This window comes from Microcebus murinus, chromosome 4 (assembly GCF_040939455.1).
Source record: "Microcebus murinus isolate Inina chromosome 4, M.murinus_Inina_mat1.0, whole genome shotgun sequence".
Lineage (NCBI taxonomy): Eukaryota > Metazoa > Chordata > Mammalia > Primates > Cheirogaleidae > Microcebus > Microcebus murinus.
The window spans coordinates 61,392,820-61,406,136 of NC_134107.1; the positions used below are offsets into that span (position 1 = coordinate 61,392,820).

Sequence of the window (13,317 nt, forward strand, 5' to 3'; positions counted from 1 at the left end):
GCCCTTGCCTCTCTGACTTCAAAGCCTTAACTTATGACACCTAAATACCCCTTTTGCTTTTCTCCTTCTCTCACCCCAAAATGGGTGTTTTATTTTTCATATAAAGAATTGAGCATCTATCTTTACAGTCTATCTATAGTCTATCTACATCTGTCTTTACTATCTATACAGTCCCCAGCACTATATAAAGATGTAGTTTATAGAGAATATATCATCAGATGTGCTGATATATTTAAGCAAATGTATATTATTAATATATGCACACATTGTGAAGGGTTGTCTTTAGAAATTTAAAATGGTGAATAGTTTTTCTTCCAAATTTATGTTCCAGATGGAAATATCTTCTGGCATTACCAAGTATTTATGCACCTTGCATGCTTAATTATAGGTTTGGGGTTCTTTTTTTCTTTTTTAACATTTACAGATTTTGTGGGAAACAGGTGCTGTTAAACCCAGGCAAACGCAGGATGGCTGTTAATGTTGTGGAATGTGATTTTGATTTACTTGGCAGAATTTTTATTTTACAAAATTGACTATTAAAAAAGACATCGTTTCCATTCTTTAATTTTGCTCTGTTCACTGAAATTTGCCTGTAGACTGTTTTTCAACAGTTACAAAAAGGGCATGGAAAAACTGGAAGGTTTCTGTAAGGAAATTGATATTGAGTTCTTTAACAATTTCCACAACCCAGCATCTTACCAAGTTAAAAAAATAGGGATTATTTTTAACCTTACTGAAATTATCTGGAATTCTAATTCCCTGAAATTCCATTCTCTTTTTAGTACAGCTGTCTCTAAAAAAATTGTATTTAATATTGGCAAAGAGAATATTCTGATGTAAATCTTTTCATTACATGATTTCGCCTTTAAAAACTTTGGGGTGGCATTTTATTAACTGCCAAATCAAATTTAGTCTCTTTTGGTTAGCACATATGATCTACCAATATATAATTTCTCTCTCTTTTCTTCCTCCAAAGGAGGAGGAAAAGATAGTCACGGTTCTTTTTATTCTCTTGTGGGGACATTAACCACCTTTTGCTATTTCTCTTAGTGATCAGCCCATCATCTGACATGATCTAGAGGGCCCTACCTAATCTGCTGCTTCCTCCCCCAATTTTTCATTGACACAAATATTTCATTGAAAATTTGTTGGAAGAATAAACTGCATCCATAGTGGTCATTTTCTTTCCTCCTTCCTATTATGATGAGAGAGTTGTCTCTCTTGCTATCTGAGACAGACTCATCTGTACTCTCACCTGTAGTATACAGAGCACCTCCCTCTCACCACAGTGCATCCTTTCTGCTGTGCTTCTCCGTTTCCTCCAGTGGCTGAGCCTTCCTCTTTCCATGCCACGCTTCTCATCACGTTCATTTCCTCACCTCTGGTCACTCCTCCACCCACACCAGTCTGCCCATTTATCCCCCACTACTTCATTTAAATCTGCATTTACCATATTATCAGAGCTACCTACCAATGAACTTACATAATTAAATCCGATAGACAGGTTTTAGGCTCTGTTTTGCTTGACCTGTCAGCAATGTTTAACTATTAATGATATCTTCCTTCTTAAATTAACACTTTCTCTGAGCTTTTCTGATGAGGTACTTCTTCATTTTCCTCCTATCTTTTGATCCATCCTTTTCTGGCTCCATTTCATTTCCCCATTCTTTGCTGATATTCTCAAGACTCTGAAGCAGTCTTCTTCTGTATGATTTCTGTAGGCCATCTCATTCTTACCTGTGACTGCAATTTTCATCTAAATGTTTATAAATTCCTTAATTGATATTTTAACCCCCAAATTCCCTCCTAACTCTATTTACATATAATAAATATACTTTATATATGTGTAATATACATATTATACTACACATAATAGACCTGCTCCTCCTCCGGTGCTCTGTAACTTAATTCACAGATACCACTATTTGTCTAGTTCCTCAGTCAAGAAACCAGAGGGTCACCTTTAACTCCTCCCTTTTCAACCAATCCACTACAAAATCCTTTCAGTTTACAAATTTTGGTTCAAATCTATTCACCTGTCTTCCACTCTAGAACTGGAAACCCTAATCAAAACTGTCATCATTTCTGGCCTGGAACATTACAATAGACTTCAAACCAAGTCTTGTTCTCCTTTATTTACCACACTGTAGCCAAAGTGGTCTTTAAAAATATAAACCCCAATCCTGTCACACTCATGCTTTAAAAATGTTTTGATATCCTCCCATTATCCTAAAGGCTATAGTCTAGATTTCTTGTGGTTTATAAAACCCCACACAGTCTAGTGCCTGCTGACCTTTGCAGCCTAATCTTACAGAATTTAACCCTCACACTCGATTTCTTGCCCTAGCCTCTAGCTGTTTATTTTAGCAACGTCTATACTTTTATGATAACATGGCAACTCGATTCTGTCACTTGGCCCTAAACTTTGAAGTCATCCTTGACTCCTCTGCCTCTCACACCTCATGTAAGATCTGTCAGCAAATCATGTTGGTGCTGTCTTCAAAATGTGAGAATTCAACCATTTCTCACCATCCTGGTTGAAACCACTGTCTTGTCTGAATTTTTGCAGTAGCTTCTCCATATTTCCTTTTTTGCTCTCCTGTAATTTATTCTCACAGTCTTTAAACCCTCCAGTGCTTCCCTTCATTCAGCGTAAAAACCAGAGCCCTTACTGTGTCCTACCAGACCCTGCACCATCTGAACCTCTCACACTGCTGACCTCATCTCCTGTTCCTTTTCCCCTCGCTTTGCTCCAGCCATTCTGACTTCCTTTTAGTTCCTCCAACATGAATATACCAGGCATTCCTGTCTCAGGGCCCCCTGCCTGATAGCTTCAAGACTTTCTCACTTCAGATTTTTATTCAAATGTCACCTTCTCATTGACATTCTGTTGTCATATCTCCCTCGTTGAAATGTAAGCTTCATGAGAGCAAATTTTTTTTCTGTTTTGTTCCCTGTGTTAGCTCAGCACCTAGAGCAGTGCTTAGCACAAGGTGAGTCACACAGTAACTATTTGATGAATAAGTGAGTGAAGAAGAATGATGTTTGCCTTATTTGCCCCAGTGCTCATCAGAGTCTCTGGCACAAAGTAAATAAATTGTTGATTGAATTCGTTATTTTATTATAATTTTCGAATGCTGTTTCATCTCTTTGAAATTTCTGACCTTTATTCTCTTCAAAACTAGTTTTAAATTTTCTACCTCTAGGCAACTGTTAAGGATTAATCATTTCTCTTACTCTGGTTCCTCCTACCCATCTCTCTGCTTAGCAGCTCCTGGCCATGGTTTTTAACTTGTTAAATTATAAGATTTTCTGACCAATTAGATGTAGGGGAGAAAGAATCATCACAGATAGTTTTATTCAGTTTAACAAAAGCATGTATATGCTAGGGCCTACAAGAGTACTGTTCTTCATCTGAAAATATTTTATTTAAAATAGCCATGTAACAGGCTATTTCATTATAAGGTGTATGTGAATAACGAAATATTCACAAGGTACTAAAGGAAAACAAAAGCTCTTAGCTCAGGGATGTCAGAGAAGTCTTCCTAGAATTGGTGATACCTGGGCTAGTTATTTAAAGATTTGTAAGAATTAGCCAAGTGAGAATAGAGAAAAAGTCATACTTGAGAAAAGGAACCAAAACTTTCTGGATTGAGTAGGTAGGTGGATAGAATTAGAAAAAGTAGATGTGATATTATTAACAGTACAGCTGTTTCAGCTCTCTTTGATTAGTGTTTGCATGGCATATTGTAAAAGCAGATTTGAAAGATAATACTCTTAATTTTGAACATGTAGATTTGAAATGCATATGGGACACATAGGAGAAGATGATACCCAGCATGTGATGAGAAATATAATTATGAAATTTAGAGAAAAGACTATGATATAGTATAGGAGTTAATTGTGGTATAAATGACTTTTGATGCTTTCATTTATTCAACAATAATTATGGAATTTTTGTACTATAGCAATGTTCTAAATACTGGGAATACCATAGTAAACAACAAAGATAAAAATATGTATCCTCTTGGGGTCAACATTCTAGCTAGAGAAAACAGACCCAAAACAAATGAGAAATAGATATGTGGTAGAGACCAAGGGACTATGATTTTCTTTTTTCTTTTTAATTAAATTTTATTATGGAAAATTTTAAGCATATACAAAAGTAGAGAAAATGAAACCCTATGACCCAGCTTTAATAATTAGAAATAATCATTCATCTTATTTTATTTGTATCCCTTCTACTTTCTTTATCCCAGTAGATTATTTTTAAATAAATTCTGGATATCGTAGCATTTTGTCTGTAAATACTTCACTATGTATCTCTAAAAGGTACTTTTTTAAAAGTCATGACTATACCATTATCACACTTACAAAATAATATCAGTTCCTTAATGTCATCAAATAATTAATCAGTGTTCACATTTCTGCAATTGTTTCATGACCTTTTTTATAATTGATTTCTTAAAATCAGAATCTAAACAGTCCTCACAATTCTTTTAATTGTTGTCTCTTCAGTCTTTTTGTAAAGCATTTCCATTTCTACTTATTATATCATCATCATAATTTCTACTTTGTATATAATTTATAAAGTATTTGTACTGTAATACCTGTATGTCATTTATTAAAATATTTTATTACTTACATAATTAATGGGGCATGTGTTCACAATTTTCTACTGACCGAGGTATGAAATTAAAAAGTTTGGACGCTGCCATTCTCTATTACACTCTATTTTTCTGTTATCGCTTTAGCTAAACTTTTATTTATATTTTGTCCTAAGATTTTCTTATGAAAATTTTCAAACATGCAGAAAAGCCGAAAGATTCTTGTATCTACTACTTAGATACTACAATTAACCTTTACTGGGTTTGCTTCATTATATATCTTTTCATTTATCCATCCTTCTGTTTATCTATCAACTTATTGTGATCAATTTCTAAGTATCAGTACATTTCACCCCAGTATTTCATCATGCATATGATTAACCAGAGCTCAATATTTGTTTATGGTTCTTTTTTTCTTTTGAGGTAAAATTTATATACAATGAAATATATCTTAAATGAACCATTCTATGAGTTCTAGCAGATGCATATCTGTGCAATCCAACCCCTCTCAAAATACAGATCACTGAATCTCCCCAGAAATTTCCCTGTGTCTCCTTTCAAGAAATCACTGTCTTCCCTAGTCCCACAGGCAACCATTGTTCAATTGTAAATTAGTTTTACCAGTTCTAGAACTTCTCATAAATGGAAAAATGCAAAAGGAACTTTTTTGTGTAAGGCTCCTTTCACTTGGCATGTTTGTAGGTTCATCCATCTTGTGTGTATCAGTAGTTTATTTCCTTTTATTGAGTAGTATCTACTGTATAAATATGCCACAGTTTGTTTATCCATTCTCCCAATGATGAACACTGAGGTTGTTTTCAGTTTTTTACTATTATGAATAAAGTTGCTGTGAACATGTTTTGTACATGATATTTTTGTGGGCAAGTGTTTTCATTTTTCTTGGGTAAGTACCCAGAAATAGAATTCCTACATCATAGCGTAGGGGTATGTTTAGCTTTACAAGTAACTGCCAGACTTTTTAACATAGTGTATATATTTTACACTCCCACCAACAATGTATAAGAGTTCCAGTTGCTCCACATCTTAAGTCTCTTTAAATCTGAAGGTTCTCTCCTTTTGTATTTTTCCTTGCATTGTTTTCCTTATCGAATAAATTAAGTTTATTCTATAGTTTCCTGTAGAATTCCCCACGTTTTGAATTTTGCTGATTGTGTTCCAGTGCTATTATTTAATGTGTTTCTCTTTCTCCTGCATGTCCTGTAAACTTGAGGTAAAAATTTAGGTGATCATATTCAGGTTCAATTTTTTTTTTTTTGGCAGGAATACTTCATAGGCATTACTGGTGCTTTCTGTTGTATCACATCTGGTTAAAATTGATTAGTACACCTGGCTGCTCTTAGTCTAATCTGTTTGTTGTAATATTTCTGAGGACTGATTTTAGATTGAGTGACCTGGGGTGGACTCTCTCAGGGTCACTTTAATCAAAGGCCTGAATGGCAAGGAGTAAGCTTTGTGAAGATTTAAGGAGAAAATGCTTAAAAAATAGGGAACAGTAAGTTCAAAAGCCCCAAACTAGGGAATGAGGTTGGCATGTTCAGGGAACAGAAAGAAGGTCAGCATGACTTTAGTGTAGTGAGGCAGAGGAGAATGATATATAACCAAAGAGGAGCAATGGATTAGACCAGTTAAGGCCCTTTAGGCTACTCTGTGTAGTTTAAATTTTATTCCAAGTACAGTGGAACATCTTTCAGTGGTTTTATGTAGAAAAATGGTTGCCATGATCAGATTTGATTTTTCAAAGGTCACTTTGACCATAGGGAAAAAGGAGGAAATAAATGTCCATTCTTAGTTATGCTCTTCATGAATTGTAACTTTAGCCCAGACCAATGGATATCTATTTTCTCTGTTACTTTAAATTGGTTATGATGCTTAAAATGAGATATCACTTATGGGGGAATGTTAAATGGTCCTTAGAGTAAAGTTTTTAAACCAAAGAAGAATTGAAACTTAAAAATAAATTTGAAGACAGTTAGAATAGCAAGTGGTAAATGGAAATGGAAATATTCTTTGAAAGTAGCTAATTTTTAAATTTTTAATTTTGGTCTGGTGAATAAATGTCACTTTTTGACATAAAAACAGAAGCTCAAATATTTTCAGTCTCCAATGAAGGAGTAGCCATTTTCCATCTCATATGCCTGTGGCCTGTCTTACGGTTTTACTGTATTATTGTCAGCTTGCAATGAGTTACAGTTAAAGCTTCAGTGATATTACACAACTTAGAAGAAATAGGTGAGAGGGTTTTTTTTGTTTTTTTTTTTTTTCACTTTTAGTCTTGACAAAGTAGAACATAATCCCTTTACCAGGTGCTTGACTTTGTCCATATGTTGAAGCTGAATAATTTAGTATGAATCTATAATCTTCCATCAGTTCCCTTTCTTGATCACAGGGATAAGATTAGATGCATGTAGCAAGTTGGTGGCATTTTACATTTAAAATTCTTCCACAATTATTTTATTGTTGTTGCCCTGGAGGACTTGAGTGTGGTTTGTTTGCTTTTCAAACTGCTTCTTTACAGTCCATGTAGCATTAAGATTTAGCAAAACCAAGCTGAGTGCTGTGGTTCCACCTGTAATCCTAGGGAGGCCAAGGTGGAGGATCCCTTGAGACCAGGAGTTAGAGACCAGCCTGAGCAAGAGTGAGACCTCATCTCTACAAAAAATAAAAAAATTAGTCAGGCATGGTGGCGTATGCCTGTAGTTCCAGCTACTCAGGAGGCTGAGGCAAAAGGATTGCTTGAGCCCAGGAGTTTGAGGTTGCAGTGAACTATGATGATGCCACTGCACTCTAGCCCCAGCAACAAAGTTAGGCCCTGTCTCAGAAAAAAAAAAAAAAGAAAGAAAGAAAAGAGGAGAGGAGAAGAGAGGAGAGGAGGGGAAGGGAAGGGAAGGGAAGGGAAGGGGAGGGGAGGGGAGGGGAGGAAAGAGGAGAAGAGAAGAGAAAAAGAGAAGAGAAGAGAAAAGAAAAAAGAAAAGAAAAGAAAGAAAAAAGAAAGGAAGGAAGAAAAGGAAGGGAGGGGGGGAAAGGAAGGAAAGAGAGGGAAGGAAGAAAGAAGAAAGGAAGGAAGAAAAGAGGAAAAGAAAGAAAGAAAGATTTAGGAAAGCCAACCAAAAACTGGTTGCTCCTGACAGTAGGTTATCTCACCAGTTATAAAGACTGGTCTTCTAAACTTCCCAAATGGAGAAGTCCAGTAGGTATTAATGTAATAGTCTATCCCAATTTCTGAACCCTACACATACCATAGATGATTTACTATAGTTGTTTTGTGGGGACTTTTTTGGAAAATAAACATTGAAAAATGTCTTTTAAAATGAGTTTTATGTTCTTTAGCAGATATTCCAATTTTATTTTGGTTACTTCTTTAAATGTGACATAGCCCTTAAATAAAGCATGAGGCAGCAAGAACAAGAATCGTGCACATGTAAATTATGAAGTGTAGGAGAATTAATGCCCTGCCACCGAAGTATGAAATGAATAAATATGGAAACAACCATCTCTATGGAAGCAACCAATCTCTAGCCATTAAGTAGGTAAAAGGAAGGTCAAGAGAGAATAGTGAGGCCTGGAGTAGTCAAGGAGGATTTTAAAAGGAATGTAGCAACTTGAACTAGATCTTATAAAGGATGGAATAGTATTTAGATAGGAAGGAAAGAAAGATGGGCATTTCCAAGAAGTGAGCTGAGGCAGCAGAAGAGAAATGAACGTGGTGTGTTTGTGATGCTGTGAGGAAAGCACTTCAGCAAAAGGTGGCAGATAAATCGGACAGACAGGTCAGATCACTTAGGCCTTAAAAGCAAGGCAGAGGAGTTGAAAAAACAATAACTGATTAGGAAGCAGGGCTGAGAAGTAGCATGATAAGAAGCCTAACTTAAGAGAAAATAATTTATGTATATGTCATGCTTTACATTTTCAATGTACTTTCTCAATCTTTGGTGTTGTTTTATCCTCACAAAATACTTGTGAAGGAGGCAGGAAAGATGATAGTTTCTCCACTTTACAGCTTAGGAACTGAGTGTTAGAGCAGTTATGATTACCCAAGTTTATATAACAAGTAAGTACATAATGGAGCTAAGACTAGAAAAACTGTCTTTTCTGTTGTAATTTAATTTCTTTTTAAACTTACTAGGCTGCCTTAAGCCAATTTGGCAGTGACATGGAGAATGAATTGACATTAAGGATGCTGGGCTAGGAAGCTATTGTAGTAATCAAATTGATAAGAGCTTAAACCAGTTGTACTCAACTGAGGCAGTTTTATCCCCTTTCCCCTCCCACCAAGGTGCCATTTGGCAATGTCTATTCAGCTGGGGATGGAGTGCTGTTGACTTTTAGTGGGTGGAGGACAGGAGATGCTGTCCCTGCAGTGCATAGGACAGCCCCCCACAACAAAAAATTATCCACAGTGGCAGTAGAAATGGAAAAATAATGACTTGTCAACTTGGTGAATCGTTGCCTATATAAAAAGCAAATAAGGTGGGTAAAAATTGAATGTCCTTCTAAGTCTGAATAATTGATAATGTTGTGATGGAAAACCAACCTGGGCAGGGGAAAGTATGTTGAATTTGAGGTAAATGATGGCCTCAGAACATATTGAGCATGTGTTGTTACACATTCTACAAATACAGTGGGCAGAAATGATCCTAATACGTACAGTAAAAATTTCTGAATTAACAGCAGTCATAGTCCTCATTTCCAGTTGCCATTAAAGAACTAGATCTGGATGCGAGGCTCTGAAGGTGAAGGCAAGAAACTATCACCAGCGTGGAATCTTTTGTAAAAATGTCTGGGTTGGTGGGGAGAGCATAGTGCTTATAATAATTTTTATCTTTTTTAAATATTTAAAGACTCAAAATCAGCTTCTTTTATAATTTTTTCCAAGTTGAGTGTGTTGTGTTCTTCATGCATTACATCTCTGTGGATGTGTTAATATATGTGAATTAGTTTTTTTAAATGCCTACTCTCAGCCTGTACATGTGAATTTCTTTTTCTGGCACATCATTTACCCCTACTTTAGTAGATCTGCTTTGCAGTTTTAGCTGATACCTATCATGATGACCCTTTGGCATTATATAGTCTTAAAATGCTTTCTTGGTTCCTGAAGGAAAAATGAAATTATGTTCAGTATATTTGGTTTTACATACTCAGAATTGTAGAGTCTTGCAATTGGAGGAAATATTAAATGTCATCTAGCACAATCAAATCCGGTATTTGATTCTTCCCATGTTAGTCTCTAGGGCTACTGTATGTTACCACAAACTTGATGGCTAAAACAGCAGAAATTTACCATTTCACAGTTCTAGAGGCCAGAAGTCCAAAATCAGGGTATCAGCAGGGCCACGCTCCTTTCTTTACGCTTTCCAGCTTCTGGTGGCTCCAGGCATTGCCTGGCTTGTAGCTGCATAACTCTAATCTCTGCCTCCATCTTCACATGACATTCTCCTCTTCTCTGTCTGTCCTCTGCATATTCCTTAATAGTGATACCTATTGGATTTAGGGCCACCTGCATAATCATGGTTGATCTCATCCCAAAATCCTTTAACTATTTTAGATCCTTTTTCCAAATAAGGTCACATTGACTGATTCCAGACATTAGTATATGGACAGATCTTTTTGGAGGCCACCATTCAACCCACTATGCCCCCAAATACATGTCTGTTATTTACTTGTTGCCCATCTCTGACTGTCTGCCTCTACCCAGGATCTTTTGGAATTTGAATAACTCTGTGGTGAAATCAATTTTCTGTACCATTCACTTTGGTTCTCCCTGCTTGGAGCCATGCAGAATAAATCCAGTTGTTTTTCACTCTGAAAGTCCTTCATTTGTTGTTCCTGAGACTTCTCTCCTCCAGGCTAAACACCTCTGGTTCTTTCAACCATTTTTCTCAGTGCTGTTGCTCCAATTCCCCTAATCATCCTCAGTATATGTCTCTAAATGATTTAAAAACAATAGAAAGAATATTGAATCTGTCACTGCAGACCTAATATTGATGTCATGTCTCTTCTACTTACCAAGTAGGTGACCAGTGCAAATCAGTTTCTTTTAAATGATAACAACACTGGGTTACTGTACTCCACTTCATGCCTTTTATAGTCAAATGAAATTGTTACAGAAGTTCTCTGTAAACATAAACTATCAGTGAGGTTACAATTATTTATCTCTATACTTGTGTGAAATACTAAAACTCCCAGAACTGAACATAGGTCTCTCAGTATAATTTAACCTAGTACAAAGTAGCTGTCATTAGCACATTCTGCAGTTTGGCTGCTCTGCTTCTGTTAAAACAGCCTGGGATCACATTAGCTTTTTTGGTAGTCATGTCGTAATTCTTAACTCATATTGAAATTACTGTGTACTAAAGAGCTCCAAATCTTTTCACATAATCATGTTTTCTCATTCAACAAATATTTATTGAGTGTCTACTAGTAACAGGGCTTAGACACTTGACCACAGAGGCAAAAGAGGGACAAAATACAATTTGTTTCTGCCTTCTTGGAGCCTACAGTGTACCAAAGGAGACACACATTAACCAAATAATCATACAGTGAATGTAAATTTACAATCTGAGACAGACTGGAAAAAGAAAGGGTTGCAAACTGACCTAAGCCAACTTGATAGTTCACAATGATAAGATTATTTATACTAGATAAAGGCGGGCTCCAATAGGTGGTCTGCAGTTCTCCCACTCACCTCCTCACCATCAGGTGTCAGTTATAGTGACAGTAAGCCTCAGCTGGAATTCTGTCGCACACATAATCTATTTATTGCTTCCTAATTCATTGATATTTTTGACCATGGAGAGTCATTGAAGTTTGAAACAATTTGTGATATAATTTAATTTGAAAAATAATTTAATGTTGGCCATTTTAATTGAGTATAGTAATAAGTTATATTGAGTCTTCATAGGTAATATTCAGTTCATCCTTCATTTATTTAATGTAATACTCCTTTAATGAGTCCTATTTGTGATGTTATGGACATTTTTCTGGTTGTACTTGAATGACCACATTCTTATCTAAACCTTCCACAGTTTATTAATGTGATTTTTTCTATCTATATTAAAATAAAATTCATTGATTTGTATCTTATGTCCTGATGGTAATAGTTTTTAGTCTTAAATGGATTCCATTTTTCTAGATTGCTTGATAGACCTATAAATCCATGTATTTTTGCAAAGTAAGATGAATGTGTAAGATGAATAGTTATAAACTGTTATACTATTCAACTTGAAGTGACCCATTAAGAATTTCAAAGCAATATAAAATGTCAACTCTGTCCTAATATTTGATCTGTCTTAGCATTGCCCTATTTGAATCTTTGGCTCTAAAATCTCTTTAGATTTGTTTTAATGCTACATACATACCTTTTGGATCTTTCTGTAAATAAGTCCCCATGAAGTCATAATAAAGTCAAATGTTGTGAGATCCATTTTTTTAGTAATGTAGAGCCTTGGTTTTCAATATATGCTGATCTCAATTTACCCTTCCAACATATGAAACAGTTTCTGGATTTATAACATGAAAATGGAGATAGCTATGGGTTTGGTGGGCTATTCAGATAGTCTACATATGATGGCTTATAGAATAACAATTGCACAGTACAGAACTTTAGGCCTATAGCAGATTCCTTTAAAGTACCCCTGTCATATGTCTTTGCAAATATGTAGTTTCTATGCAGACTACCCCATATGAATTTGAATGATTCCCAGACACCTTGCAAAATCCTGGTGTTGCACTTTGCTTATCCTGAATTTGCAATGCTGTCATTTTTATGCATCTCAATTTGGGACCAAACCACATGTCCTAGTTTACTTTTACTGTTTCAATTAAATACAAAACTATATCTTCTTGATGGGTGTGTGAAGCATTTGGTATTCCTTTAGTACAGAATAAGTACAGTTCATGACCTTACTTACTCCCCAGTGCCTATAATTTTACAGTGCAAAAAATTTACCTTTTGGATACTGTATAACCAATAGCTCTAGAGAATTTAATATAAAGCTTTTAAATTCTATTTCCTTTCTTTTATTTTCCCTTGAAAACAATATCCTCCAGGCTTTATGGAATGTATCTTTTCCTCAGGCAATTAAAAGACAATTGAAATTAAGAAAATATCCAGTGATTGTCATCTACCATTCATTTCAATATTATTTTATTCTTGAGAGTAATTGTATGTTGCAGAACTAAGGAAGGTGAAGTTTTCTTCTTGACCCTATCTAAGTAGTGATGGATCTGTTTGTACAAAAATCTGTTTCAGATGATAAAACTTATACATGATCTTGAGAATCAGAAAAACGGCTAGACTATAAGTATGCTGTAACTTTTTCATCTTCATTTGCAGGGGTAAGGAAAGGGTATTAGGTGAATGAAACTTCTTCCTTAAAATAACTCTTCATCTTTATGAAGATCCAGAGCTCATGCTTTTGTTGCTTCAGTGAAGCAAGTTAAAATGGAAAGTGATTTGTAAGAGCTTTATGGCATGAGCACATTGCCTTAGAGAAATAGCATCCAAATGGCCATCATTGTAAATGTGAATGAATTTTGACTCATATTGGCACTACTGGCCACCTTAAAAGAAACAGAAATCTTATATATTGTTTCTAGGTCTGATTTTTATGTCTTCTTAATCTTCCTCTCCCATTTAGAAGGAGTTGAGATGTCAGGTCCAAAATATTAGAGGAAAAAATTGGGGGATCTT

At 35.4% G+C, this 13,317-nt stretch overlaps 1 protein-coding gene across 2 annotated transcripts in view; it reads left to right on the forward strand.

Moving 5' to 3' along the window:
* The window catches only part of UVRAG (UV radiation resistance associated), a 275,388-nt gene that overhangs the window by 199,130 nt on the left and 62,941 nt on the right, over nt 1-13,317 (forward strand). The gene's annotated exons all lie outside the window — the stretch shown is intronic.